General features: G+C 35.1%; 1 non-coding gene across 1 annotated transcript; it reads right to left on the bottom strand.

The window, feature by feature from the left end:
• Nucleotides 1–392: 392 nt before the first annotated feature.
• LOC121215061 (small nucleolar RNA R71) lies at nt 393–499 on the bottom strand. Its single transcript, XR_005910797.1, has one exon. It is a non-coding gene; the product is annotated as a small nucleolar RNA R71 (small nucleolar RNA).
• Nucleotides 500–7919: the final 7420 nt, after the last annotated feature.

The following is a 7919-nucleotide window of genomic DNA, read 5'->3' as shown; positions in this document are numbered from 1 at the left end:
ATTTGTAGGATGATAGATGACCGAGATAGACCAATCTGAGAGCATGTTGTGCAAATTTTGGATGACCTAAATCTAGGGATAATCAGACCACTAATACAGGCTCAGCAGTTTGAATTAAAATCGATAATGTTTTAGATGTTCCAAATAGTAGGACAGTTTGGTGGACTACCCATTAAAGATCCAATATTGCATTTAAGACTTTTTCTCAAAGTTTATGACTCGCTTAGACAACAGGGTGTACCTAAAGACGCCCTGAGACTTAAACTATTTCCATTTTTTTAAGAGATCATGCGATAGCATGGTTAAATGCTTTGTCGTCGGGAACACTGACATCATGGAATAATCTTTGCTAGAGGTTTTTGTTACAATATAATTCTCCAAATATGAATGTCAAGCTTAGAAATGACATCACATCTTTTTGGCAATTGGAGGATGAAACACTATATGAAGCTTCGGAGCGATTTAAGTACTTAATTTGAAAGTGTCTGATGCATGGATTTCAACATTAGACTCGGATGGAAATATTCTATAATGAGTTGAATGCGCATATGAGGATGGTAGTTGATGCTTATGCTAATGGTACTTTGTTGGATAAATCCTATAATGAAGAATATGAGATTTTGGAAAAGATTACCAACAATGATTATCAATACCACAAGAGTTCGGATGAGCAAGAGAGCTGCTGGTACTATGAAGCTGGATGCAATCACCTCTTTAACAGCCCAAGTAACTTTTTTGGCTAATATGATTAAAAAAATAAAAACGCCTGCTAAAATTTAGGAGATGAAATCAACCGAGCTATCGTGTGTTTATTGTGGTAAAGATCACATGTTCAATGAATGCCCATCAAACCCAACATTCTTGTGCTGCATGGGTAATTTTAACTGGAATAATAACCCTATTCCAACACCTACAATTCATGGTGGAAGAAGCATCCTAATTTTAGTTGGAGTAATCAAGGTGTAGGGAAATTTAACAATATTGTAAGACAGAAGGCCAATAATGCATCGCTTGGTTATGTTCAACCTATGCCGAGGAAAAATACTTAATACGGTCAAGCATCATCTTCTACTTCCATTGAAGCTTTATTAAAGGAGTATGACCAAGAATGACATTGTAATCCAAAGTTAGGCTACAGTTTTACGAGCTCTTGAGAATCAAGTGGGGCAAATAGCGAAGTTTTAAATTTAAGGCCACAAGGAGCATTGCTAAGCGATACTGAGAATTCAAGATCACAAGGGAAGGAATAGTGCAAGGCCATCACTCTTAGAAACGGAACTAAGCTTTATGATGTTGCTCTAGATGCCACAGCAGGAGAAAATAACTTGAATAACAACCATGTAAAGATCCCAAAGTTATCTGACAAACAAACTGAACCTAAAAAAGGTAAGCAGCAAAATGTTGTGGCAAAACCAGATCAGGTTGTCAATAAAATGCCATGCAAAACAATATTAGCAACCTGAAGGACAACCACCTTTATGTTTTCATCAGCGATTTCACAATTCCAAGTAGGATATTCAGTTTAAAAGATTTTTGGAGGTTTTGAACAACTCCATATCAATATATCGCTAGTAGAAGCTTTGGAGCAAATGCCCAACTACGTGAAATTTATAAAAGACATATTGTCAAAGAAGTGCAGATTGAGAGAATTTGAGATTGTTGCCCTCATTGAAGGGTGCACAGCAATATTGATAAATAAGCTGCTTCTAAAGTTGAAGGACCCAGAGAGTTTCACTATCCCATGTTTAATTGGAAATCATTATGTTGGTAAGTCATTATGTGATTTAGGAGCAAGTAGAAATCTAATGTCTCTATCTATTTTCAAGAAGTTAGGAATTGGGAAAGCAAGACCCACATTAGTCACGCTATAACTAGCTGATCGGTCTTACACATATTCAGAAGGTAAAATTGAATACGTGCTAGTAAAAGTAGATAAGTTTATTTTTCCAGCCGATTTCATTATTTTAGAATGTGAAGCTAACAAAGATGTATCGATTATCCTTGGAAGACCTTTTCTTGCTATAGGTAGAACTTTAATCGATGTGCAGAAAGGTGAACTGACCATGAGGATGAATGATCATCAGGTCGTGTTCAATGTATTTAATGCACTGAAATGTGCTGATGAGAATGAAGAATGGCGTGCCATTAACTTGATAGAAATATTTGTGGAGGAAGAGTTCACAAGACTTTGCCACAACAATTCTGATAGTGATTAAGATTCATTTGAGCAAAGACCCTTGTGCATTTTGCTTGAGAAAATAAACCTTTCAATTTTGATAAAAATGCTTGGTAGCTCAAGTATATCCGCATGGAGTTGTTGATGTCAAGGGCATGAAAACGGGGGACACATTTAAAGTTAATAGACAACGCTTGAAGCACTACTGTACTGCTCATGTAGAGCGAGACAAATTATTCATTGATCTTCAAGATGTTTAACTTCAACATTTTGAAAATTATTTTTTATTTTTATTTTATTTTGTCGATTTAAAAATTCTCTTAGTTATTTCATTTCCTTTGTTTAATAAATTGTAGGGGGAAGGGGTCGATGATGCAGACCCCATTGAGACGAATGTTACCAATGAAGAGAATGCACCCAAAGCACTAGAGGAAGAACCAGAGAAAATAGAGTCTGTCAGCATTGAGACTGATCGTGAGGACGAAGAGGAAGTAAATCCCTCAGTTGCACCTTCAATTGATAGCACTGCGACTGTTCCATCTCCTTCTACAGAATTGATGCCTGAACAAGATTGTGAGATCAATTGTATTATTGATGAACTCACCAGATTTGATAATGAAGAGGAGGATGTACCACTCAATTTACTTAAAAGGTCGATGCGCTATAAGATGAGTGCAAGAAAGAATACTCATTGTAATTAAAGTACCACAATTCAGTTTCAAGCTTGGGAAGTTTTTCTCCCTTTATTACATCTCATTATGTACATATATATTCTTCTATTCATGATTCATATCTGTACATGCATTGAGGACAAGGCATCCCTTAGGTTTGGGGGTGTGTTCAGCATTTAACATTGCATTAAATAGTTAGTTGATCATATTTTAACTTTTTGGTCATTTTTCATTCATTTTGGCATGGCACATATGACTGTCAGGAATTGTCTAGAGTGTGATGAGTGTGTTTTTGTCTGTGATGTTCGATAAGGAGATTAATTCTTCTATAAACTTAGAAAGTTGTAACAGTGGATTAGGTGACATTAGCTTAGGATAGTTTGCTCGCAAATCGACCCCTAAAATTAGGATGTCCTAATTCCAATTACAATTGATCTATTGTAAGTTTCTTTTGATAAACTTAGAGATTCTAAAAGTTAAATTCAATACAATGGCAATACTCAATAATGAATAAAGTGACAATGTTTAAGAAAATTTAAGGAAAAATAATCTAAAAAATGCCATAAATACTCCAATGCTTAGAACTGCTGAGTAGGTTAGTAACATTTTGTTTGCTCCATTATGTTGTTGATTAGAAAAGCAAGTTTGAGTAAGAGTGCGTAAAAAAAATAATAAGTAGTAGTATAGGGCACTCCACTATGGTAATAGGTTGAGTAGCTAAGGGGGTAGTTGTTTGCTCCATCCATCTTTTTAGTCAAAAGCCTTAGCTTTATGAGTGAGTATTCAAATCATGACATGATTGAGTATTCGACAATTTAGTGTATGCTCCATTGTAATTGTCGAGTCAAATAGTCATATATCGAGCTGGATCCCCTAGTAAAAAATAGGCATAATAAACAAATATATATGTGATTGAGTATGTATAAGGCCAGATGAAAAAAATAAAGAAAACTAAGTTAGTTAAAAGATGAACTAAGTAAATTAGGAGATACTTGCTATAGTGAAAGTTGTATGAATACTTAGGATTTTTCTTTCTTTTAGGGCAAAATTTTCTACACTACCTTTGCTAAAAAATCTTATGAAACTTGATCAAATTTTTAGACACAGAAGATTATTGAAAACTAAAGTAAAAAATGCTATTTAAATGGTCTAACAGTCCAAAAGTAATTATGTTGCTATGGAAATTCTTGCATTCATGCATATTTTGCTTGAGGACAAGCAATAACTCAAGTTTGGGGGTGTGATAACTCTTGAAAAGAGTTATATTTCATGCTTTTAGACCTAGCCAATTACTTGTACTTAGGTACATTTCGTTTCATTTTAGGGCATTTCATTAGTACTTTTTATCATTGCATTAGGAGCTTGGACTATGTTTAAACATTAGGTACTTTTAATTACTTGTGGTAGGGCTATGTTTGGTGGTTTGGTATGTGCAGGTTGAGGAATGAGAAATAAAGGACTGAAGGTTTTCTGGGCAAAAGGTTGAACATTTTGTCAGCACGAATGTCGTGGCAATTCCATAAAGACCAAGTCAACACTCAATGCATACCAATTTCAACCCAACTGTACTTGTACCAGAAAAATTTGCCTAAAAAGAGGAGAAGATAATCTTGGGTTGTTAGATTTACTCTAGGAAAAAAATCTTATAAAAAGCCAAATGAGGAAACCCTAAAAAGCGAACAAATAGGGGAAAAAAACAAGAGTGTGGAGAGCCTTAGGCAAAAATAGATGGTAGCACCAGAGCAAAGATAGAAAGAGGAAGACGAAGGCAGTCCCTCTCAACTACTGCAGGACACTGTGCCGCTGGAGTGTGAACTAGACACGCGAAAGCTGTCTTCTCGAAATCTTCCGTATTTCTTACTTTGTTCCTTCGTGAATTGATTTGATAGAAATATGTTGGATGATATTTTGGTTTTGATTTTTATTCGCCAACCCATTAGCTAAATCTCATAGGGTTGGGATTACATGATGAAACTTTTATTTTCTTTAATGTTTGAAGCATAGATCTAAATCAATTTACTGTTTCATTCAATTGTTTTATTTTTAATTGTATGCGTGCAATCCCTAGACATAGATGACTGTTCAACATGCCCATAAACTAAATCTAATCCTGAAAAGGTTGGATTAGTTGGATCGAATTGAATGATATGAGCAAGTACTCAATCGGTACTTGCAATAGACTCTAAACATGGAGCAGCGTTCATACAGAAGGAAAATAGTGCAAGGCACCACATTAATTTCCATAGACACGGGCAAGGTAAATTGAGGTTTTTGCTCTTGAAAGAAACAGACCATTTTAGAACTCTTCTGAGTAGTAAATTGGGTATGATTTTACCGAGGCATTATTGACAGTAAGATAGGTTCTTACTAATCCCGACCTTCCAAATCAACATCATATATCCTTTATTCTTTGCAGCCATATCTTTACCATATCATTCTTAGTTATTTAGTTGATTGTTTACATAATATTCCCATAGTAATTCTCATAATTGCCATTACATTTCTACTCTCGTTTTGCCATAGCATTTCCAATTATTCATTAATTCCACATATTGCATACGTCATTATTCCTTTTAATTGTCATTGCATACTTACCATAGTTTTACCATAGCAGTAATCGTATTTTATTATAATAACTTGACCATTTTTTTGCCTCAATCCGATACTCATGAGAACGATACTCACTCATTACTCTATCACTTGATTTGACATGTATACTAGCACAAATCGCTTATTAGCTTTTACGTCATGTGGTTTGAATGTCATCATAAATTGGTAATGACTTTATTCAAACTTTAGTAAAGTAACAGTTACAATATATTTTATTATTTTTAACTTGTAAAATTTTGGAAAGCTTCCGCCAGATTATTTTACTATAAGTTAGTTAAGTGTTAAGTAGTGACACATCATACTCAAATCCTATTAAAGGATCAAGTTTGGTGTGTTACAAGTTGGTATCAAAGCCAAGGTTAAGTCGAATCTCGAAAAATTGAAGGTTGTGTACACCCTATCATGCATGATATGTCTCTAGTTTAGTCCTTATTGTTTGAACTAATTTGGATTTTCTTGTTCCGATATAACAAAAAAATGTTAAAAGGGTCCAAGGAAGCTATTGGAGAAGAGATAGAAAGTCATATGCCTCCTGCTACTCAAGAGCAAACTCCTGCAAACAGTATGGGTAATGCTAGGATTACTTTCAGAAATGTATTCTTCACATTGATGACACAAATGTTTGACTAGTTTATGGGGAATACTCAAGCACCCCAGCCTCAGCAGCCACAGCCAGAAGTGGTTTGCCCAGCATCACCTGCACCCTCAATTTCGATTGCAACTCTAAATAAAGTAGACCCTGTGAAAGAAATTCGTAAAAGAGATGCTATGGAATTTTTTGGGGACAAAGGTGATGATCCCACTGTAGCTGAGCAGTGGTTGTCTCGAGTATGCAAAGTGATAAAAGAATTGAAATGTACACCAGAAGATAGCCTCTTATGTGCTATATCGTTACTAGAAGGAGAAGCCTATCAATAGTGGGAAACATTGATTAGTGTTACTCCTAAAGAAATGATTGATTGGGAGTTCATTTTGAAGAAGTTTAGAGAAAGGTATGTAAATCAATGTATGTAGAGCAAATGAAGAAAGAATTTTAGTATCTTAAACAAGGAAGGATGTCTATGATGGAATATGACTGAAAATTATTAAGAGCATGTTCAAGTCAAAGAAGGAAATGTGTGATAAGTTTAAGTGGGATTAAGAGATGAAATTCATGCTCTGGTAGCAGCTTCTAAATGTAAAAGTCCAGCAGCTATGACAACCAAGTCTCATAAGATGGAAGCAATTATTAGAGACAGAAGCAGGAATTTTGAAGAAGAAATGATGAAAAGGGGAAGTCTAGCCCTCTACCTCCAACAAGTTTTAAGAAGCCAAGGATCATACTTTTACAACCTCAAGAAGAGATTCACATCCTACGAGTTTCAAGCGTGAAGGATTTAGTAGACTAGCTGCTTTGATGGCAAGCTTTGGAGGTTCTAGAGTGATGAGAAATGTTAATTGTGAGCATTATGGCAAAAGCCATGGAGGAGAATGTTGGAGACATTCTGGAGCATAATTTGGATGTGGATCCAAGGATCATTTAGTTAAGGATTGTCCCTCCAAGATAGAAGCAAACATAGAGCAATATGTTCATGGACCTTAGAAGTTCCAACAGGAGACTAAGTTTGGAGTGGCAGCAAAATCTGGCTCAGTGTAGGGAACACCAAGGAAAGTTTTACTAAGCTAAGTTCTGGAGTGCCTGCCCGAGCGTATATAATGAAAGTTGACCAGAATCGTGCATGTGCGCATAAACAACGAATTTATAAAATGATTTTTAAAACTTGATTTTACTGCAAGCGTACAGGTCAGTTGTAATATTTATAGTGTTACAATGGAACACCAGAGTATTCCAAGGATCAAACTCAAATGAGATGGTAATTGAGTAATAAATAGCATACACGATAGAGTCTAAGTGGTTACTAATACGATTTTATAGTACAACAATTCATAACAAGAAAATATTGCAAGAAAATAAAATATGATAATCTAAGGACTAAATTGCAAATAGTATAAAATAAAGGACTATCCAATTAAATAACTAATGGTGGTTGGTTGATTTTGATGTGGTTCACCTGTCCTCAAGCAAGGGGCTTAACTCGCATAAATTACTAAATGGCTCCATTTTATCTTCCGATCTCAATTTTACCGATTTACACGAATTAGCTCTGATTTATCTTTCGACCTCGCCGATTAATCTAGGACTAATGAACAAGTGCGCAACAAGATTACCTTCCAATATCACTTGCCTAAATATTCCCTTAGGGGCATCACTTCCTAAGTTTTTAGATTTATTTGATTTAGTCCAATTTGTTACAATTTGGACCTTATCCAAAAATTTCAGTTTACCCACATCTGCATCAACCAACTCCTCTTTAAGGTTTAGCTACTCATGCTGAAAGTAAAGGAAATAAACATGGAAATGAAAAACAAAGCAGCCATTAAAGGAAAACTTAATAAAAATAGGAAAGTTCTGATTTTTATGC

The sequence above is a fragment of the Gossypium hirsutum genome, chromosome D02 (genome assembly GCF_007990345.1).
Source record: "Gossypium hirsutum isolate 1008001.06 chromosome D02, Gossypium_hirsutum_v2.1, whole genome shotgun sequence".
Classification (NCBI taxonomy): domain Eukaryota; kingdom Viridiplantae; phylum Streptophyta; class Magnoliopsida; order Malvales; family Malvaceae; genus Gossypium; species Gossypium hirsutum.
Note: the sequence above shows the minus strand (reverse complement) of the source record. Positions and strands in the feature narration are given on the sequence as shown.